The 24051-nt window shown below is 39.5% G+C and overlaps 1 long non-coding RNA gene across 7 annotated transcripts; it reads right to left on the bottom strand.

Annotated features, from left to right (window-relative positions):
* Window positions 1-2339: 2339 nt before the first annotated feature.
* LOC115347545 lies at window positions 2340-24051 on the bottom strand. Of its 7 annotated transcripts, none has more exons than XR_003925521.1 (11): window positions 23871-24051; window positions 23058-23137; window positions 19780-20793; window positions 18051-18162; window positions 17636-17701; window positions 14376-14516; window positions 12337-12564; window positions 11862-12242; window positions 10211-10278; window positions 7226-7738; window positions 2340-6223 (listed from the first exon to the last, which is right to left on the bottom strand). It is a non-coding gene; the product is annotated as an uncharacterized LOC115347545 (long non-coding RNA). The 7 variants fall into 7 exon arrangements; XR_003925525.1 differs by having other exon boundaries at window positions 2340-7361; window positions 7442-7738; XR_003925519.1 differs by having other exon boundaries at window positions 2340-7738.

Below are 24051 nucleotides of genomic sequence, written 5' to 3'. Positions count from 1 at the left end.
ATTTTTGAAGGATATTTAAAAATATGAGTATAAAGTTTCTGGGGACCTAATTCCAGAAGCCATCTCCCATATTTAATACATATCAGGTATTTATGTTATATAGAGCGAGCTGGTAGCAAAACTGGTATACATGTGGTATTATTGGCTTTAATAGAATATAAATTACTAATTTTGCTTTAATTTACTACTTCAGATTTACTGCCTGAACCACCCATAGAAAGATCTATACTTCCCAGGAGCAATGAGTTACATAATAACTTAACATATATGACTGTGCTAAGCAAACTGCTATCAATATAGATCTACTCCCAAATGCAAAGAGTCACAGTGGTACTTCTCTTGTTTTATTTCCTTCTGAAAAATACCAAATAACCAGAAAGATGTTCTGGTTTAATTCTGTTTTTTTCTTATTTAGTTGCTCTTGCTGTTTCAGGGATGCAGGTCTCAAAAGCACTTCAGGACAAATTATATTTCATATATATTATTTTCCTGAATAAGGACTGTTTTCCGAGTTAGAGACATTGCCTAACCTAAGGCCATATGCTTAGTTTTGATTCATTCAGTAGCGCATCTATGAGAGTAATACTATAGCAGCCTTAAAACGTTTAAGTGTTCCAGGGCAGACGTGTTTATTAGGGACTTCATAGATCATCCTTCACATCGGACATCTTAACAAAAATCTCCAAACTGACAGAAATAATAAACTTCCAGGGCTTCTTACTGATATACCTTAACATGTAAAGATGAGTCTACCTCTCCTTCCCTAAATCATTTCAGTAAATTAGTATTGAGTTATACAACTTAATGAAGGAAATTAATTTCCTAAAATTACCTTCTGTGAATGAAACCAGGCATAAGGTATATAATCAGTTGGATTTTTTTTTTTTTTTTTTTTTTCTTCAGAGGAAAGAGAATCACAGTGAACGGAACAAACTGGGATGTCTTAGATGGAAAAGCACTTTATTTTATTTCCAAAACAATTTTACATAATAATGCTATTTTTACACTCCCACTGCTTTCTATCCAATCTCTCTTCATTTTGAAAAGATACAATGATTGCATAGATAAAGCTTTTTAGCTCCTTAGGTACCGATTCCATAATAATTAACAGTAAATCTAAAGATTACCTATCCAGGATTTCTTTGAGGACCCAAAGGTCCATCTCAGAAATACTTCTTCAGATAGGAGTTTTTGATATATATAACTCAAAGGGGATACATTTTACTCCTCCTGTATTATTAGCAACTCTTCAAAAAGTGCACAATTTTCTATTTTTATTCTAGAAGGCACCTCCAAATCCAGGATTAAGGCATTAGCGTTAATAGCCAGAATATGACCCTATTGCATTAAATCCCTGAAGCATCTTTCTACAAATTCATGAAAAGTGATTGGTGGGGGTTTTTTTGGACATAAAAAAGCCAGCCTCGGGGGGAAAAAAAAAAAAAAAAAAAAGGGAAAAAAAAACCCCAAACCAACCAAAAAAACCCAAACTCCCCCAAAACCAAAATGAACCAACCCCAAAACCCAGCTGAACGTCTTCACCACTGGCCAACTCTCTCTTCTTTCCTGACAAAGAATGGGGAGTAGCGGGGCAGGAGACCTCCCTGCCCATCTGCAGCATCCCTTCATGGGGACGGGTCAGCTCAGCTTCTCCGGGCTCATCGTGGCAGCACTCACAAACCCCCCCCGCACCCCCACACCCCGACGTAGGTCACTGCTGCCCTCCTCCTCCTCTCTGTACCGTAGGGCATCGCACGTTTCTCAGATCCTTCGTAAGAGTCCAAGGGTTGAGATCGTGATGCGCTGCAGCTTCAGATGAGTGAAAGGTCTCTGTAGTTTTGCTTTTACAGACCAAAGCGTGATGAACCACGTGCTATGGGTCCTCCTCAACCCCCCCCATCCCCTGAGCGAAGCAGGAGTTACAGATCCTTCCCATGGCACAGCGGGGAGGATGCTTGGGAGCGCCGATGAGGGAAACCGCTATAGAAATGCTAAAAATTATTAACGTTTGCAACGGCTGCCAAAAAGCTCCAGCGCAGCCAGGGCGGGCTGGGGAGGGGGAACGCGGTGCACGCTGTCCTCCTGGTTCCTGCAGTAGGATTTCAGCGCGCTCCCGAAACGGCACAGCGGTTGCGGTAGCACACTGCATTAGTTTTAGCAGTTAATGAAAGACCTAAGGCAATCTAATTCAAGTCCTTTTCTGGGGAAGCATGCCAGCTATATTCCCAGGCCAATTATTGCTTTCACAAAGTGCTCTAAATCTGTCAACAAGCAAAAGTGTGAACTACAGTATAAAAACACAGTTAAGAAGGTGAGCCAGTTGTTATAAGAGGAGTGTTTCTTCTTGCAGTGGGAGCAATGAAAGTTGGCTGCCTAACAGCCAGCCAGCCCGTAGCACCATTGTGTGATTAAGTGATAAGCTTATGTACTATTAGAACATGCCAAAAAGTTTCTACTCTTTTTTTTTGTTTTTTTTTTTTCAAAGCTATGCAGTTTGATGGTAGATGAACGCTTTTTCTCCTACACATCAATATGATAAACACTGTCCAAGTGGGAACACCGAGGTAGGTTCAGATAACTTGTCTGTCTTACTGCTAGGAGTATAACCAAAGTTAGATAATACATTTTTAGCTACAGAAGTAACCACATCTCAATGTACATGGATATATTTTTTCTAAAATAAAAGTTAATAAAGGAAATGACTGAAATAAGAGAGTTGCATTTCCCTAATAAACCAATACCTGTATCTTCCTCAAATATTCAACATTATCTCTGGGTAGATAGTCTTCACGAAAAGAAGAAAGCTTTTTTGCAATGGTTGTTTCGATTCAGTGTCATACAGGCCAGCATTTGAGAAACCACCCACCTGTCTGTCTTATCTAGAACACGTGAAAGCTTCTTGCCACATACGAGGTAATTTCTTTTCTTCAGCCGTATGTGCTGTAGTTAAATGGAGTGTGATGTTACCTCAGTCCCCTTGAGGGCTGCTGGCACATGCTCAACAAGTGCAAGTGCTTCAGCTGTGCTCAGTTCCTCTAAGAGAGATTGATTTGAGTCTGAAGCTTCCTAGGTTTAACTCTTCTACAAAAATAGCCATGGTCTGCAAAGGCCGAAAGCTCTTCCAGATTAGCAATATTTCCCAAGCTTTGGCTCCAGCCTGAATCTCAGGGGTGGCTGCTGACCCCCCATGGTTGTAGCTCTGTAACTGCAAAAGTTATTCTGAGGACTGTCCAAGCAAAGTCCCATCAAGCACGTCATATTTCACGGGGTGCAATTTGGTAAGATGTTATATGGGAAAAGGAGACAAGATTTTATAATCGGATGAACTAAAACTACAGGATTGATGGTGACTGCCAACCTAATTATGAGAACGAATCACGTCTGGCTCTACAGTTATTAGTCAAAGTAATTCATTATTTGCTTAAAAATAACATTAAAATTTAACCAATAAAACCACTTATTGATGGCTGGTCTTACTTTTCTTTTTCTAGTCTAAATGTCATCCCTGTTAAGAAAACGTAAAAAAAAAGAAGTCAGAAAATTATCTTAGTCATAATAAACCATCTTTCATCATTTAAATAAAGAGAAAAGTGAGACATTATCTGATACAGATTTAGGTATATCATTTATGCAATGAAATATTACAGCTTTTTTGCAAGGGCCCTGAAAGGCTTACAATTAAATAAGACATTATTTTTTTACTGAAGACTTGGCCTTATTTAAAGGTAAGAATATATCTGAAGACATGAAGTCTCCCCATATTCTTGCCATTTACATACCTTAGCCTTCTCCCGATGCCAGTAACGATTTCTACCCCAGACAGAGGTGCATTGATTGTTTTCTCCTGTCAACTCTGCCTTTGTTGTTTGGTAATTTCTGTCTTTCCTGAAGAGGTAAGTGCCAAACCGGGCAGGCTTCCAGGGCATCTGGCATGGGATGAGGGAAGGTCACCCCAGTGGGCAGCCCCACCTGCACGCCTGATTCCCCCTCCCAAACTTTACACCTCCAGCTTGCTTTCACCTTGGCTTCTTCTCAGCAAATCTGGAAGGAGCTGTGGACGAAACAACATTTGGATCCGGAGTAGGACAGAAAAAATAACAGAAGGGGAGACAAGGAAAGCAAATCAAAAGGCAATCAGAAAGTTTGCCTTTCCTTCCAAACTGGATCCATCAAGATTTGCCACTCAGTGTTGATGATAGCAGTGTCTGCTGCTAAGGAAACACAGGTTCAGAAAGATATATGGACTTTTTTCCCCCCCAGTTAAACTGGGAAAATAGACCAGAAGAGAGGGAAAAGGAGGAAGAAAAACAAGCGTATGCATGGACAATAATAGCCCAAATTGAGTCCAGTTGCCAGGCTAAAGCTCAGTGTGGCTGGATGGATTTTGACTCAGTTGTCAATCGTCCATATGATGCCTTTACTCAGAAACGAGCAGAACTATTCAGTTGCTCATCAAACAATAAATAAACTTTGCCTCCAAACGAGTTAAATGTCTTGAAAACCGAACTCTTCAGATTTTATTAGTGATTGAATAGCTCTAGGTGTTTCTAAGCAAAAATCAATAGAGAGATTAGCTGCAACAGTCTGCCAAGACATTATGGACAAGACGTCGGTCGAACGGATAGCCGGTGCATTCAGAGACCGAACGCTGCCCTTTGGGTCGGGGACTCGGTCGCAGGAGCCGATTCCCCACCTTTCCCTCCGCCAGAGCACCGCAGTGCGGACCATCGATCACCGGCCCTCTGCGGCGCGTGGAGCATCATCTGACACGGCCACGTCGATGATTAGCGATCGCAGTGCCCAGGGATGGCTCACGCCATGGGGTATTCGGGCAGTGTTTGATCAGGTTGACAACTTACCCCATGAGCTTCATCAGTCAGGATTTCATTGCTGGAGCCACTCTTTCTGCCAGGGCTGTGTCAACGTTCACCGCGGCCGAGCGGCTCGGATGCAAACACACCAGGCAGCTCGTCCCACCGTGCTCGTGGGGCACCTAATGCAGAGCCAGCACCTTGGTAAATGTTTGGTTTTTATCCCGGTTGATAAGACTCTTCCTTTGACGGTCCAAGGTGATCTGGATCCTCGTGGATGAAACAGGGCTGTCCAGTCTGGGCACAAGAGAAATTCATAAATCTAAAGCCACACGCTTTAGCATTTGTCCTTGCAAATGGAGATCGCTTTGCCAGGCTCCGATCTCCAGCTGGTTTAGACCTGATGAATTTGCTATAAATTTCTAAGTATAAAATCCTGTGACAAAATTAGTTGAGGAATACATTTGGCAAGCTGGCGTTTTTACAATTGCTCTACATTTGGGTATGAGCAGACCCGCAGTTTCCAAACCACCGTATTCCTAAGGGGATTTTTGTATACTTCCACTGCAAATACTTGTACAATTTACACATGAAATATTTGCATGGATGGGAGAAGTTACAGCCTGCCATTCAATTTGATTTAAGTATTGATATTTTTCTTTCACTTGTGTGTCAGTCAATGCCCTGCATTAGGAGGTAAAATTCACTGTGCATTTTCAAACTGTGTAACAGGTTTTTACTATATTTTTAAGCATTTTACAAGAAGTCTCTTATTTTCAGATGAAATTGAATTTTTGAATATTTTTAATGATCTCATTAATGGCTCATCAGGTACCTGTGTTTCCACAAGTAGTTTTACACATCTCTAATCACATGATTTCAGACATTTCCCGTTTATATTGTTTTGAGAAGGCTAATGAGGCTTCACCTCTAAGCACAAATGATCAGATTCTAAGGAAACTGATAATGGGTTGTACTCACAAATTTGAATGCAACAGCAAGACACTGAAAATAATTATTTGCAAATGTGTTTGAACTTGTGAAATTAAATTTGAAACACGCTCATGACAGTACAAGAAAGGAGTATTACCATGCAAAGTTAAAGCTTCTGTGCTGGTTTTTTCCCCCTCTTTCAGAGTCACCTCTGCTGTATCACTGTTGTCCTGGACCTTGATCTCTCCGGGGGAGAGTCAAAAGGGACAAGCAGCCTTTTACAGTGAGATTACCACCTCTTCTCCATTAAGGTCTGTGGTGTCTGCATGTCTGATGGCTAATTAGAGGGAATAAACTAGATTAATGGGTGGTGCAGTCCAGTGGCTGGTGGACAAGTGGCCATACAATAACTGACAGTCTCAGCAAGGATAGCAAGAAGTCAGGAGGACTGAAATATTTCCTTGCTTTGAAAAGATGCCCTGAAATATTAAAAAGTAAGCTTGAGATATAAACAAAACAATAAGGCTGGGTTTTTCTTTGCTGCTTTACCATCCTTCTAGCTACAAATAAAATAAAAGCAGTATGCTTTTAAGTTAAACTAAATATCAAAGCTGAAGTTAAAAATTAAGCTAAATATTAAACATAAAATAAAAAGGAGGTAAAATGAAATGTCCACTCTTCAGTGTTAATAAAAATAACATCTGATACAGGATGGCTACTGTGTGTGGCACCTAAAGGGAGTCTGAGTACAGATCATCTATGGAAAAGTAGGTATCATTTACCAATAACTTATTCAATGTGATTAAATTCAAATGTTCATAAAGTAAGAATTATACTCTGGGAATGGAAAACATAATTTTAAAGCTGGTTCCATGTGAAAATGAATCTTTAAAACTTGATATAAATATCAACTTAATATAAATAAGAAAGGTGTCAGTCTGTTTTCTCATTTTTCCTAACATGTAGACACATTTAAAATAGAACAAGAAATTCACTGATCATTTTTTTATACTCATAAAGCATTTCTCTGCTTGTTAAATGTAACAGAACTGGACCTTTATTTTATCTTTACCAGGAACTACTTCAAGACAAGGAATTTCTAAGAATACTTCAAAAAATACTTTGCATTAGATAAAAAGAAAATTAATAGAGCTGCCAAACTTCTTGCCCTTGGTGAAATCTATTTGCTTTTATAGTTACCATTAACATTACTGTAAAAAAATCCTAGGAAGAGTTAGGATTTCAAATGAAATTCCACAGATAGCACACCCATTACTATGTGAGGCATCTAGACAAGTTTCCTAGTCCAGTCAAGAAGGGTGTGACTCTACGTACAAATACCTTGCACAAGCCTGAAGAGTTAAGTGCATTTACTTTTATTTCACCAACATCCTCTTGTTCAGTCTGTGATTGGACTATAATTTAATCACTGTGATTTGAAGCTACAGTATTTGAAAAAGCCTCAGGTTTCCTTTTCTTACCTCTTCTTGCAATGATGGACTCTGTATTCACATGCACAAAAAAAATCGCTTTGGAGCTGCCTCGTGTGGGGGCACTCACAACTTCCCTGCTTTTATCAGACATCCAGCGTGTGAAATTTTGTAACAAGAATCAGCGCTGTGGAGGAGATATAAAGTGAAGTATCTGGCTCCACAGTAATATTTTAAGAAAGCATTTCTGTTCCCAAGTCTACGCACCCACCAAGGATCTGTAAACTCCACAAATTAACTCTACAAAACAGCGTGCCATATAATGGTTTCGCTCTGTTTTCAGCATTTAAAACAATGTCCTAAGGTTTTGTTTGATGAATTCAGACTTCCGAAGGAAGAAGCTCTCCTCTGGTGTCCCACCTGCTCCTCTTTTCACCAGACTCCAGACTCCTGCAGACGTCAAAGGCAAGGCGGTTTTCCACAGAAACGAGGTGTCGTCCCGGGGTTAAATGGTGTTAACTCAGTCGCCCGTGTGCTAATCCTCTCTAAGAGTTTTCATTCACTCTGAAGAAGTGAAAGGAAAATATCAATACTAAAATCAAATTGAAGGGCAGGCTGTAGCTTCTCCCATCCATGCAAATATTTCATGTGTAAATTGTACAAGTATTTGCAATGGAAGTATACAAAAATCCCCTTGGGGATACGGAAAAGGAAGAAATAACAAGAAGGAGAACAAACATTCACCACTGTACTTCAATGCCTTCTCCAAAACATTATGGTGGCCAATATGTAGACCTGTCATTTTTAGACCCACATGGAAGTTCACAAACGCAGCCCCTAAAATCTCAGGTCAAAACTGCCTAAGGAGGAGGAGGAGACCATTTCGTACGGTAGAAGGACCAGGTTTCAACACTCTACAGACACTAAGTGATACCAGTGATCTGATCCTGGATAAGACCGGCTTGTCCTTCCCTGGTGCCCCAGCTCAGCAGAGCAGACTGGGAGCTGGTGCTGCCCCGCTGGCACTGGAGGAGACTGATCTCCAAAGTGGGTGCAGAGATGGCCAAGCAGCAGGTCACCGCGGGGTGGATAACGTTTCTGGCTCCAGAGCTTTTGAACTGCATTGTTCATGCAGAGCCAGCTCCGAAACCACGGTGTGAACCTGCATGCCTGATGTGGCTCCATCCCCGGTGGCTGCGGGGTTGTTTTCTGTTGTACAAGGCCCTTACTCTGCTGCAGTGACCTACTTTCATATTCTGGTTTGATAAAGTTTAAGGAAAAAAACACAGACAAAACCCCCAAGCCCCTCAACAACAAAACCACAAACAAAGAAACAAGTGACTACTTTTTAACTTGTTCTTTAACGTTCTTAAGCTGTTATGGAAAATAAATAAGACTCAAATCCTGTAATTCATTCTTATATACCTGAAGCAATACAATATGCATTTTTGTATGTTGGATTTTTGCTTCAAATAGCTTTGTAATAGTCTTATCCAAAAGATTAACTGCAAATGCTTTTTTTTTTTTTTTTTTTTGGCATAAGATACTTTCCTCTATTGTAAACAAAGATTTAAGAAACAAAGGTTTTGTTTTAAGATCTACAGCAAATGGAACTTGTATTTGAATATTTACATTTGAATATTAGAGACTTTAAATAATCTATCTGTGAAAGACAAATAAATTAAGCCTTCAGAACAGTGAGAACATAGTTTTAATCATGTTTTCTGAGAGAAAAAAGCATAAACTCTAAAATTTAGGTTGTTAGTTCTGTTCTCCGAAATGTCATCACAGCTGCGGAGTGAGAAGATGTAATGGTCTAACAAACACTGGGGCATTTGAAGAAAAAGTTAAAAATATGTAAAGCACCAGGTAAACTGAAGGCTTATGGCACAGCATACTCTAGAAAAGAAAGGATAATATAATTGTCTGGGTGAGTCCCATAATCACAGGACATGTCCATACCAGGCAATGAGATGTCTACACCTGAGTCAGCAAACCCAGTGTACGTATAACACGCGCTATTTGGATTATACTGATTTAGGTGCATAGCCCTGAACTACTAATATACTGTAGACCAAAAGAATAGTTCATTCTTTGAATTCAAAACAATCCTGGCTATCCAACAAGTTGGTTCAACTAACTAGTTAGGAATGCTGCTGTACCATGGGTCTAATTCCCACATCCCACAGATCAGCTACGTGGAACTTCAGCAGTTCTAGTGGCTTTGCATCAATGTAAGAGAAAAATGTGGCCCATAGAGCAGCGCAGTGGAAACATTTTCAATCACAGGACATCTGGATCATCTTTGCATAATAGCATTTCATACTGTCTTACTGCTGACCAGATCAACAGAGGTGCTTTTTTGAATGTAAATGATACAGAATTTACTTCTGTTCTTCAGTATCACTTATGTGGTTTATCAGGCTGTTGGCTGGTTAATATTTTATGTTAGTTCTTATTGCATCAGCAGAGTACCCAATTATATAAAATGAATCTATTGATAACTATGCCATTCCTCCACAGGAAGTCTCCATTTTATAGACTGGAAATGGAGATATAGAAATGCTGAAGTCTTATTCACAGTGCAGATCTCTCTCTGCGCAGTTATACCAGCACAGTCTTCCTAGTGTAGCTGCAAACTGATTATACCATAGTTATCTTAGTAATCATCAATAATCATTAATTATTTTGATCAGGGAAGTCACCTATTCTGTCAAAAGAACTTTTTGCTGTTGTACAGGGATGCCTTAGTGTTTGACCACCATGGCTATGTCCTAAAAATCATTTTTTCTCTTGAGATGACTGGCAAAATTTCTTGTGGTTAGAACAAGACTGAGACATACAAGATTGCAGTGAACCCAAGATCAGAGTTCAAAATTAGGTATCTTATATCCTAGTCCACGAAACCTCCCTGAGTTTATTCATAAGGAAAGATTTTAGGAAACTCAGGACAGAGAAAGTATGTGAAAATCCAAATATTTCTAATAGTCTCAGTCATGATAAGAGAAGCAGATGTAAAAACTTGACAAATCCTACCTCAGAGGGATCCATCATGTTCTAGGAGAAGCAATACTCAGCAATCAGAAAATTTGTTTGACATTATTCTGTGAAGAAAAGGACATTTACAAAGGGATTCATGGGACAGATCAAAAAAATAAATAGGATTTGATGTTGAAGCTCCTACATGTAACTTACAAAATGCTCCCCCAGTTTAAGTCTATTAGAATGCATTATATAAGGATATATGACAGATCATCTGTAATCTGTATAAATACAGTGCCTGGAGCTCTGTTCATGGAATAGGGACTTGAGGAATTAGATCTCTTACAAGAGAAGTTCCCCAGCCCAGAAATTTCCCACTGAAATAGAAGACAAAAGACAAGACAGGAGTACACCAAAACAAGAAAATAAAGGTCAGAAGGATAAGCAAGTGGTCAGAGTGCATCAGCACCCTGGCTACTCTTTTATATATAAATATTATTGTAAAAAAAAAAAAGAGTATTTAAGAGCTTTGGGAGAAGATAAAGAAGTAGAATTACACATGAGCAAAGAACTGCATTACTGATTTCATGGCTGAGCATCTATTAGCTGTACATGGAAGCTGTTATCCCAGTGTGATCGTGGCAGGAGTCAGACTTGGAAAGTTGATTGAGAAATAATAAATTCAGGGATGTATAAGCTCTTAATAGCACTAGAAATGAAGAAACCTGTTTCTTAAACAATTTAAAATAGAAAACCTAGCTAAAGATTCATAGAAATAAATTACATGCTCCAAGAAAAGGACTAGGAAAGTCATTATCAGCAGGGTTTCTTTGTGGATAGGATAGCACTTGTCAAGGTTGGAGAAAAAAAGGTGATTGGGACAAAAGACGTGATGGAGACAAGACTTGCATGTGGAGATGTGTATTAGAAACCTAGTATGGGAACTACATGAGTGAAGCCCTAATATTAGATAACTTCTGATTAATGTCTCTTTTTACTGTGCTTCCATCTTTGCATTTAATTTCTGAATTAAACTTTTTTGATAGTGGATTCTGCCATTCACCAGCACAGACATTTTGCTGAACTTTACCTTGCAAGAAATATCTTCAACTTGAATATGTCCCAACATCCTTTTAATGCTTTCTACTATTTCCTGAAAGCACTGCGAATTGTTCCATTAGTTTCAATAGTCTTCCTATCAGACCCATGGGACCGAAAGATAAATGTATTACATACTCCAGAATGAATGGTTAAAAAGAGTGCAGTAAGATTAATGCATTTGTAACTATTGTTTTCATGGTGCCAATAAAGAATAAGTAGGATAACAAATTACTACTCAAGACAATATATCCTTAAATTACATCACTTGAAAAGGGCTGCATTGTTCTTAGTGACATGGATATTTTTTCCATTCATATGACACTTTTCAAGAAAAGTGTATATATGCTCTGAAGGCCCCCAAAAGAGGCACTTGCTGATGCCCTAAACAGCTAGTCTAAACATAAATGCGATGTACGTAATTCGATAAAATACAGTGCCTGATATGGAGCATAGTTAAGCATTAGCTCCATTATTAGCACTTTGATGACAGGCCTTCATCCTCCTTTGCCATTATACATTGGCATTTAGTAGACAAATCAAATATTCCTCTACCCCTTCACCTACCCATTGCCTGCCCGTTGGAGGCAGAGGAAGAAGATCCTACCTCAGCCCAAGCGCCACCACCACCCTGCAGCTGGGCCAGCGTTTGGTGGGAGGATGGATGGACCCGTTCTTCAGGGAGCAAAGGAGGTAATTACAGCAGTGCTGTCAGAGGTTTTTTCCTTTTTTTGAAAAATATTTCTGTGGGATTACACATATTTCTCCAAACCCCGATACAAAAGATATTACGCTTCATGCTCTTCTGGCGAGCATGCTTTGCTATTCATTTTACTTCAGTTTTCGGAGAAACGGTGTGTTGCAGTTCTGACACAGAGCATTTGTGTCGGGCTGCAGATGAAAAAACAATTCACTGAATGAAAATTCCTCAAATAATTCCGTTCAGACTCGACACATACACAGAATGAATCCCCAGCTGACAATCTGTCTGAAATGCAAAAATACTTCTTAGTCCTTGCCTTGCTTTCGAGCAGCCTATCTCAATTAAAGACCAGGTCCCCACGTAAGCTTCATTGCCTTACCAGGAGGTGTAGGAAGCCCCCATGTTGTCTGGACAGGTCCAGTCTGTCCACAGCTGAGGCAGGAATTAGCCCCAAGTAATATTGTTACGGGTACGATCGGAGGTAGGAACTGGAAAGAAACAAGTCCTGCTGGAGTGTCTCGAACCGACTTTGGAGCCTGAGCTGAAAGCTCACGTGCTCTTGCCTTGCTGCTTTAGCTGATGCTGTTCAATGGGAATCCACGTTTTTCTGTTTTGCACAAAAATCATTAACATCTTAGGAAACTCCAGCGTGGAGTGGCAATCCATCAAGAGCAAGATTAATACAGGGATACAATTATATACGCTGTTCACAATTTATGCCGCCCTACCATCCAGGCACCACTTAAGCAGGTGGCACAAATCTGTCCTCAGCAGCCCCAGAAAGTAAAATTTGGAAATGCAAATGTCAGAAGCATCGCAAAGCGACAGAAGCAGATCCATGAACTGATCCAGGCTGTGCTATTTTGGATGCTTTATTTTCATCCAGCTCTAACCCGGTCCCATGGACCGAGGGGCCGGGAGAGGCTGCCGTGCTCCAGGGCTGATGCCAGCCCCGCAGGAGCACACCTGCGGAGCAGCCACTGGACTGTTCATCCAGAGCTGGATGAATAGCGCCCGATCTCTTGTTGAAATCAATTCACTTCAGCCAAGTTTTAACCTGCTTTTCTTTCCTCCTGCGACCCGAACCAAAAACTATTTTTTTTTTTTTTTTTAAGGCTTATTCATGCTTGTTCATCAAGTATTTGCAGGGGAAGAGCTGTGCTGCTGATCCAATCAGCCAGGCAGCACAAGGTGACTCAGAGCTGGCAGGTCACCAATAAGTAGCAGAGCACAAATAGCAAGTGCTTATTTAAAATTAGTTCTGGTCAATATAAGGACTTAAAAATTTACCCAAGACAATAGTCAGGTATTTTCAAATAATGGGTATATCTGAGAAAACCGGTCTCTGCTGGTGGGTATTCTCTGAAGTCACATTGATCAAATGACTTATGAATTATTTATTCAGCTGTGCTCTTAACCTTAAAAGCAAGCATTATTGATTTTGCTTCATATATCATATTATGGAATCAAAATATAGGAAAAAAAATACCATGACTAAAGTGGCATGGAAATGGCCCATCAGCTTGTGTTTATTTGTCCTCTAACTCAGAGAAAGATGTACAGAGGTTGCAACTGCAAAGTTAGAGAGCGATTCTGGCTTCACTGGCATCTGCAAAACACTGTAAAGAGGATCTTCCTTTAGCTACAGAATGCACCATGGAGTTTGAATAGCAAAAAAAATACATTTTTATTTAGATTCAAAATGTAAGTATTTTACCATCATATTGTTGCTTTCAAACAAAGCCAATGTTTGTGTATCTATCAAAGTCGAGACTTAAATATTCAAGGTGAACAATAGCAAAACGAAGCATTTACGTCACTGGAATAACAGACATGGTCTGGGGAAGAATACTCAAACTTGAAAGAGAATTTCCTAGGAAGAGCTGAAGATTTTGGGTTTTTTTTAGCACTGAACTACAGAGAGAATGGTAGACTTTGCAAGGGGAAGAAACAACAGTATCATAAATTAAACTTACAGTCAAGAAAAATAATAAATACTAAATGCTTTGCTGTACACACGAGTCATTACGGTTAAAAACCACTTTTTTTTTTTTCCCCTTCTCATTAATAAATTATTATAAATAAAACACTGTGATATAGGGTGGACAACACCAGCTCCTTACGTGAGGCTGGGTACAAAATGAGTGTTAAGCCCTTGAAGTAAGACAGCTAGAGATTTCTCCTGGGTTTCTTGGCCCATTAATCTCCCTGTCATTCCTATCCAGCTTTTTCATATCTTCCTTGGACTTGGTGACAACAGAAAGCTTGAGAGGCTCCAAAGTACCATCGTTAAAATAACAGATTACGAGGACAATGCTCAACATCACCTTGCCCTGAATGATATCTGATCAAAAGAGTTTCTTAAAAAATTCATGCTTGAAAACTGTACTCCCAAATATCATAAAAGAAAAATCTTACGTTTAGTTATGTGACTTCTTTTGACTTCAGAGAGCATCACAAAACCTGTGACAAACAACTTTTGAGGTTTTGGTGGCTTCACACGGTAAAATTTGCAAATCACCACTCCAAAAGTGTTCCCGTCTCCAGTTATCAACGCAACTGGAAAATATAGGAAAAAAATATAAAGAAGAAGTGTTAATTAATGGTTTCTTTCAAGTATTTCCATTGTGCTTCAAATTAATACCTTCGTTAATTCTAGGTAAGCCTCAATGGTCCTGAAGGGAGGACTCTTCATTGCATGACACTCTATCAAAATTTGCTACCTTCCTCTCATGTTAACATGTTATGTAGAGAAAATAACACAGCTGCTGGGTCTTACAACATATTCTGTATAGAGAAAAATGGTGAAACATTTCTCTTCTTACCAGCTTATTTTAAAAACTCTACCTTTAAAAAGAAAATTTAAAATGAATCTGCAATGGAGCTAAATGACTGGCTATTACAGAAGCCTTTGGCTACAGTGAGGATTTATTAGGAGATAGTTCATGACATACAATATTAAACAGGGGTTAAAAATAAACCATTTGATGACGTATGGAGTTGTTGGAGGGGAACATCCCTGCTTACAGGGAGCCTTCGATGAAGTATTAATATGGGAGAAGAACCAAGTACTTTTGTCCCCTCTCCCCCTCCCCTGTTCTGGAGTAAAATCTATCCTGTGTGGACAAAAAACAAAACAAAACAAAACAAAACAAAAAAATCAATATATATATTTCTTCTCTCAAATCACAGTTGGCAAATTAGATCCACATTTCTTTGAGAGAAATTGCTTTAGCGAGAAGTGTCTCTATCAAATGAGATTTCAAATATCTTGTGTTTCAAAGTTTTTCATGGTTGCTTATATAATACATTTACTATATAGGAAGAGTTATCCTCTGTACTATATTTGTTGACATAATCTAGAGGTATCTTAGTAGCATATTTCACATTTTGAAAGATATTTTGACTACATGTGCTTAGTTGGTGCAGTTTGGGGACTTCAGATGTTGTATTTGACATGTAAACAGCTATGACTGATGACCAACCTTTCAAACGAGATATACAAAAATAATTACATTTTCCATAGCCCTTGCTGATGGACGGCGGGATATGAAAACCTTTAACTGAACTCGCTGATACTTGAGGACATGCAGGCACCTCAGTTTACAAAGGTGGGGAAACTACTAGAAAAAGGCTCATTATTTTAACTGTTGAGTGAAATTGCCTCATATAGATAATATGCGGTGCTGTCCCGCAGGCTAGAGACACTTGGAAAATGTCAAAGTAACATAGCAGAGGAGCAGCAGAAATAAGCAGGCCAGCCAAAGTCATACTTACGTCACTTATAATGGGATCTCTCAGCGCACAGCCATTGAATTTCACAGGCGTGGATGGGTAATTTAAGATTAGGCATCATTTTGAATGTATTGTCCTATGATGGGAGCTCATTTTCAGCAGGTATGGGACTATGCAGCTATTGCACTTAATAGGTTTACATCTTAAAAACGCTTCCTTTCTTTTTCTTCTGGTAAGCGGGTAGGAAGGCACCACGCAGGACAACCTAAAAGAAGTTTTAATCCTGCACGTCTAGCAGCAGAGTAGTCACAGCAACAAATTGCAGTGCTTTAAATGAGCCCTACAAACTTGAAATGCAGCCTGAAGAAGAGCTTCGCAACTTATTTAATCATAAAACTCTTCCTTTCTCCCCATGGCCGTGAAGGACCACAGCTGAGCAAGAGGCCTTGGTGGTGGCACGCTACCTCCATCTCCAGCGCAGCCCCGCTTACTCCGCGCTGACACCCGAGTACAACCCCAGGCTTTGGTAATTTGGGTTTAATGTGCGAGACGAGAGGGAGGAGAAGGCTCAGGCAATTTTGGAGCTCGTTCAGTCGATCTGAAATTGTACCTGCTCATCGGTTTCCCGGGTGTTCAGCCGGTAGATGACTGCCGTTAGTCCCACCGTCTGTCCCCATCGCTCAAGGGCCAAATTCATAAAAGCAAGGGAAGGCGGAGAGTAAGTGCCACGGCTGGAGCTGCGAAACGACCCGAGCAGTTCTCGCTCACCGAGGGCTGTGAGGAGCGTTCATCGCTGAAGGAGGTTGGCAACGCTTTCATTTCTGTGCTTCTGCCTCCGTTCCAGCCTGTGGTCTTCCGTCTTTTGCATAAATGACACTACCAATATACTGTTATATTCAGCTTACTGGGGAAAGCAGATAAGGTCGCTTATAGTTACATCATTAACAACCAACAAGTTATCATCCTGTGTCCATAAAGACCTGTCAATGGAGGTAGGGACTAAATTTCTTGGTCTTCTTTGTAAAAAGAAAGCATTAGCTTTAATTTTAATATCAAACTAATAGAAGAATGAATATCCTTTGATAAAGAAATTCTCACTGGTGTCTTAGGCCGCAATGCACATTCGCTGAAAGCCAATCTATTTCATATTGGGTTTTATTAAAATGATTTCACATCATTTGGAGGCAAGGAAGATAAGTGAGTAAAATGCTGGCAATCTAGCTGTGCTGTCTTCTATGGGATGTATTGGGAGCAACTTCTTGAACCATCAAGTAATGTTTTATAGCTTCTGAGATTACATTACTTCTCCTTGTCAGTCATAAGTACAGGAAAAAATGGAGCACTAGCAAATAGAGATAAAGGGGATTTATAGGGACACGCAATTAATATATACACAGGGAATGAAGGACTGTGTATGCATATACCAATACTTCAGAAAATGTTTTTACATATTTTAATAGTATCCCTAAATATTATTTACTACTATCCCCCTAAGTATTCTGCTTATCTTTTCTAGTATCTCCTCCTCTCTGTTTTTTCCTCTTTTGGGTTTCTTAACATAGTGTTTGACTAAAAAACCACGTGTCCTTCTCCTATCATTACACCATTTTCTTTTTACCTGGCTATTATATTTAAAACCTTTTGGAAAAATTGTTTTCAGCTTATCCTGCAGTTACCATAGGTAACAAGATGCCTACAAATAATGACAAACTTTGTAATATGTGTTAATAGAAAAATCTGACCTCTTCTGAAGTCTACAAACAGAAAGAGTTTTAATCAAGGCATCCTGTTTTGGATAAACAATTTTGGAGCATGATGAAAATAGGCTGTGTAATTTCAATCAAACACTCGTGTCAAACAAAAAAGTTAACATTTTTTATTGGTTTTCTCAATTTTAGTTATAAGATCTTTATAGAAAAAGTAGAATTTTCAAAAGCACTAACCTTTGGTTATTTTCAGCATTCCTTAACTTGTGGGCATCTCTTTAGATATCTTCCAGTGGAAGTGCTCTAGAAGGAATACAAACATACGGTCAATGGGTTTTCAAGGTCCTTTAAAAGTAGCCTGTAAACGCCCAAGGAATAACAGGTCCCTGGTTGAAAATTACTGGTCTAATTCTTTTTGGTACTAGAACACATCTTTTTAGTCTTAAAAACCACAAATACTTTCTTTCCCAATAGTATTTAACACAAATATTTCACCGATTATTATACCCAGTAATGTAGTGGCTTCTTTATTAATGTGGACTTATTAGCACAGTAAGGAACATAACTTCAAAATGCTTTTGATAATGACTGCCAGTGCACGAACATATCAGTAGCATAAAACCAGTCATAACTAAAGCCAAAAAAGTCTTACCTGGTCTATAGATATAACAAACCAAGCTGCTCCACTTGATTACTTAAGTCCAACTGACAGCGGTCGCTTCACAATTGAATTTGCTGTTACGAGATCTCTTTCTTGAATTGATCTGTAAAGCAATACCACGAGGAGCAAATAGGACATTCAAACTTGAACTTAATGGAAATAAAGGACATGGAAGCTGGACTTCAGGCTCAAGGTCAACATATATTAACAATCAGAAAGCTGGAACAAATTCCTGAGAAATGAAATCTGTACTAATTTTCAATTGGCAATCCAATTATGAAATTAGGACAGCTTGCCAAAAAAAATATGGTAATTATAATGCCTTTAGAAAATTTTAAATTTTAATATTTTATTGTTGTATTTTCTTCTCGTGAAGAAAAAAAATTCCATGGAATTGCAAATCCATGAGCATTTTGTGTGCAAAAAGACAGCAGGACTTAATTTTTATTTTTCCAGATTGTCATAAATATAAAAAAGAATCTTTTTTTCCCCTAAAACAGGAATTATCCCTAAGTGGAAATGGATGCATTTTAAAATTTATGATGCATCAATATTTGAGCAGAGTTGCTTCGGAATCAAAACGTTGCTGTTTGGAACTGTGTGTTCCTTCACCTCATTTAAAATCACTTTGAGTCTGTAGCGTGAATTACTTTCCTTTCTCTCCGATAGGTGGAATGGAGGCTGCTAGCAAAAAAATTCATCTATTCAACAGTATCAGAATTTGTCAAAGCTTGATCTATGGCTTAGTCTCCCTCTAAAAAGCATTGGTTCATAGAAAGTTGATGTGGTTTTTCATTTACTGAGGCACTGCTATATTTAATAACAGCATTCCAACATGTGTTATTGATCTCTGTATTGTAACAATTCTTACAATTCAGTCTGTCACATGGATATAATACACGTTTACCGACTTTGCTGCAGTGGTTTATGGAACCCAGGCCTGGACACATTTTCCACACGGGCAAGGCCTTGCACACACACAGATAAAGCAAATGAAACATAAGGGGAACATTCTATACGGTTCTATATTACTCAAATCTGAGAAATATTTAAAAAACAAAAGAATATATTTATTGAGCAAATGTACTTATTTAAAGCACATTTCATTTGGGTTGCATTTATACTATGAGTCTGAATTTAAATTCAGATTTAGAATTTTCAGGCCAAAATAAATCTGAAATATCTTATTGATTTCAGTCTGACTCCTCTGGGTACACCCATGCAACTGAGAAGAGAATTTGCCCAACTGAAGACAATTCCCTGCACAGTTTTAATATGAAAGATTTAAGGGTCTCCTCCTTGAACAAATTGAGACTAAATATGATGAAAGCCCTGGGAACCAAAACTCTTCAGTGAAGGACAGAGCCTTCTACTATCTATGTAGGGCACGGCGGGGCACAGAGAAAATAAATAAATAAATAGATAGATAAATAAGAAAGAATGCGGCAGATTCGCTTCAATTCAGAAAGGTAAGGCACTCCTCCAGGCTGCTCAGCAAGACAGAAAAGAGTTTCTGAAATCTCAGCATAGTAGTAAGGTGTGTCACGTAGACAGAATGTGTCCCCAGCCTCCCAAGGAGAAATAAAACCTGCCAGCCCAGTTTTGCTGGTGGAGATGGAATTGCCCCGTAAAATCACCACTGCATCTTCTTAAGGACATAAACGTTGCACTCGTATTCATCCTTATCCATCCCGTGTCTGAGAAGCTGTGCAATGCTCACCCAGGTGCCCAGGAGGTCCTTTGGGTAACCCCAAGGCAAAGGGAGACAAGGAGATGCTCTGGCTGTGCGAACATCCTTGGAGCACCTTCTTCTTCCTCGCCCGTGAGCCCTTCGTGCTCGTGGGCTGCATCGTTTGTTGAGATCTTATTCCTTCTTGAGCGCTACAGTCATTCCCTGGGCTGTACAGCTGGTACGTAATAATCTGGTATCGACGGGGACCTAGAAAGTAGGAAAGCAGAGGTGGTTCAAATCCATCTTCCACCCACCCCATCCTTTCAGGGGTGCATGAATATGGAATAATTGTTATAGAAAAAACCCTCAGAATTTTGCAGGTCAGCTTGGCAGAAGTTTCTTGTTCTTGTAAACAATTTTTGAGGCGCGTGCTGCATGTGAAGAGCTGTAAATGCCTCTGCTGTGGATCAATGCCTCTCAGGTATAAAAAGAGATATTGTCACAGGATAATATCTCTCCTTTTTTCTGTTTTTTCAATACTGTCAAAACAAATGCTTTGCTTGAAAATAATTCTTGCAATATTTTGGATTCCCACTTGTTTGACAAATAGGAGCAAGTCAAAATTAAAGGGATTTGTCATCACAGAGTCAACTCCAGAGAGTAAACGTGAGCCACATCTGATAGGGGTGCTTTGTGTGCCAGAGAATCATTTCCTAGTGGGAGACAAATTGCCCATTTGGGGATGGTACCGGTGACACATTAGACATAAGCACTCAGATGGGGTACAATAGCAGAATCCCTGCTAACTGTGAAAACATTTTTTGTTGCTTGTAGAAGTTAAGAGGAATCAATGTCGAATAGTATTATGATTGCCTTTCCTGGTACGATTCAAGGTCCTTCCTACCCCACTTTGCGAGGCCAATTTCCCAGGCAGTCAGGAGCCCATTGCCCCTCTGGCACGGTGTGGGCAGGGGGGATTTACAGGGTCGGCTTCTTCCACTGCCTTTTTCCCCAGCATATATGTTTAATGCAGAATTATCAGGTTTCCCTGTACCAAAACACCTTCAAAGGGAGAACAGACTTGTTTCAAAAATCAAAGTGCAATCAAACAGTCTAGTCTAGTGCATTAAACAACAGTATCCCATAAGGGAAGACTGCTGACTTTCACGATTAATAAATTCATTGGGAAAAAAAAAAAAAAAAAAAAAAAAGCCAAGGAAAATGGATGCACAAGTCTCAGAGTTCAGAAGAAGGTTTAAGCATGAGTGGTAACAAGGACTCAAAGCAGGAACCATAAGCAAGTAGAAAAATAGAGACCTGCACAAGAAATTATGTTGCCGTAAGAAGTCTCAAATATTAAGAGGCCTGCCAAATGTTTAAAAGTATTCATTCAGTGCAAAAGCAAGCTGCAAACTAAAGAAAATGCTTAACCGAATTTGTCTACACAGGGTAATTTTTAAAACGGTATTAAAATAGACAAATCATAACGGAAAAGAAAGTCTGTAATTTTAGCAGATGATTACTAACTGCACTAATTAAGTGGCTTTAATTGACTCCATCGAAGTCAAGAGACAATTCAGATGTATATTGCTGCAAGACTCAGTAATCATAATTTCTGCAAAGTAACTTTTAAATGAGTTATCCTGCAGCTTTTATTATCTAGATAGCTGTTTTCAATCCGTGATTTGGAGATCCCCAGGGGCCATGGATTGCTACTAAGGCACTGAAGGTAACTACGAAAAGCATGTTTACTGTCAATACACTTTCCCTGGAAGCTTTGGAGGATCCCAAAATTGAGAAAGATCAAGAAGAGAAAGGGGGCAGAGGGAATAAATTATTTCTGCTTTTATTACTTTATTACTGCTTTCAGAGCACTTTCAAACTATGGAAAGATATCTTCTTGCTTTCCCCTGAAGAATTCCTGTTTTGCTGCCATTCTTAATTAAAGAGAAAGAATATTAAATATTAATTTGAAGGCACAAAACCAAAACATTTTAACATGTGGAACCTTTGCTTATAAAAAATAGTTTCTACTCCTTATAACTTTGCCTAATCTTATTACTGAAGGGGGGTAACTTCAAATAAAACTTGTTTTTTAGAGAGCCTGAACAATACAACTCCATCAAAAAACAAACTAACCCACAGCATCACTATTCAGCAAAATTTTTAGTAACTGAAGACACAGTCCTATAGCAGGAAGCATCAAGGCCTCTTGGTTTATGTTTTCCCATTTAGCCCCATAACTCCTTTATTTAACCTTGAAGTCTGACAAGAGCAATTAGTCCTTCTTCATCCCGTGAAATCGCTTTATGGATTTGCAGCCTGTTGCTTTAATGTCATTCCTTTTCTCCAAATTGAGTATGTTCAGCTCTCCTGCAGTCCAACATTATAAACCTTTCATTCTTTTATTTGCACTCTTCCCAACTCTCTTCTTTATCTTTCTTTTTTGAAATATTGTGCTCGAAAGCTTAATGTAGCATTTTAAATGTTACCTTCCCAGTTCAAAATTGAAAGGACTATATTTTTTCATTTATAGCTAGTGTTTTACAGGGGATCAAAACCTCAAAAAGTGGAGAACTGATCTAAAGAGGTATAAAAGCCTTTGTACTAGAGCAACTACTTTAAGACTATTTTCACTCAAACATATGAAAAAGCTGGATTAAAAGTATGTGTATATAAAAGTAGCTCAGCCATTTCTGAGTCTTTGAACATTTCCCATGGCTACCCTGGAATTTTTTTAAACATACTTATTTATATTTATTTCTTGTGCAGTCTCCCCTAAAAAAGAAAAACTTTTTTTTTTAAACCATAGCTATAATTTGTTCTCACTTTTTTAATACCTTTTGTCCATTTTTTCCTGAAAATATCCAAGAAAACAGTTTGTAGCCAGCATCCTGTGGTAGGTTGCATTTGTTCTTGTCTAAGTAAATTGAGGAAATAACTTAATCTGGAGAACGTTCTCCTGTTCAACTCCACAATGTTCTTTCTCCTTAATAATTTTTTCTGTGGGGGAAAAACAAACTCATTAAATTACAGTTACCTAATTTTTAGCTTAAAGGTCAGCATCTCTCTTGGTTTTTTCTTTCGATTCAGCGATAAAATTTACATGGGTCAAGATTGACAATGCTGACAACATTTTCTCATGTTTATTTACTGGGTCTGTGAAGTGAATGTAATAGTTACAGTCAGCTGTGAGCTTGGCAGCGTAGTTGCTGTTCTGAAAAGAAGGAAATAAATAAAAGCACTGTCCACATCTGAAATGAGACTTTCAGGGGTGGTGGGTCTGTACCACAAGCGTGAAGCTGTGCGCCCTTCTCTCTCCTTACCCGATTTCTGCCCAGCTCAGCCTGGGTGAGCGCTCCAGCGGTGACAGAGCCGCGGGTGATGCTTCCCTCAGCACGAGGAACTGCACGGAAAAGAAAAATACTAAAACTACGGGGAACAACAGTGCAGCACAAAACTAAACCAACACAGAGACAGCCAGGAAAACTACTGAAGCAATGAAGACTTGCACCCACAGTGAGAAGGAATAAATCAATATAGGCAACATGTAGATATCTGTTTGAATTCTGCCAGCCCCGTGGAAATTAATAGAAAGTGGCACTGCAAGCAGGAACACGGCAGCAGAAAACAAGCCAAGGGAAGAGAGCCGTCGTTGCGCAGCACGGAGCCTGGGGAAGGGAGAGGCTCCCCAGGCAGGCCATGAGGACCGGAGCGGACGAGCAGGAGCAGCAAAACCTTTTTTAGTCCCTCCATCATCATCAGCAGCAGCTTTTCTCTTGCAAACCGGGATACAGCCCCTTCTCCTGGAAGCGGGAGAGTAATGCCCGCTGCGGGGTTAGCAGGAGGGTACACAACCTCTTTGTGAATGTATATAATCCAGGCATGGGTAGTATAAGCCTCCTTCATGCCACTTAAACATGAAGAAAATAATGCTAATATGTGTATGCCCCCATGCTACCTCTACCCCATCTACAGCCTCTCTCCAGTCCGGCTAGCATGGTGCCGAGGGGTTAGACAGCCTCGGCTAGACAACATTTTTCCCCAGGACCTCTTGGAAGAGAGAGAAATAGATATCTAAAGAGTAAAAAACCCCACATTTAGAAATTGCAGCTTACCGAAATGCCCATGGGTCTCACCTCATTCAGTACATTACCACAGTTCCTTGGGGAACGCAGCTGAATAACCACCATCACCACCCTGGCACCGTAAAAACAAATTCCCCCGGGTCTTCCCCAGCTGTGTGTAGGGGTGAGGGTTCAGATGATGGCATTTAAGTAAATCTGTTGCCAGATAAATTCTCCTTGAGCAGCCTCTAAT

This window comes from Aquila chrysaetos, chromosome 10 (assembly GCF_900496995.4).
Source record: "Aquila chrysaetos chrysaetos chromosome 10, bAquChr1.4, whole genome shotgun sequence".
Lineage (NCBI taxonomy): Eukaryota > Metazoa > Chordata > Aves > Accipitriformes > Accipitridae > Aquila > Aquila chrysaetos.
This window is presented reverse-complemented; position numbering and strand designations above follow the sequence as displayed.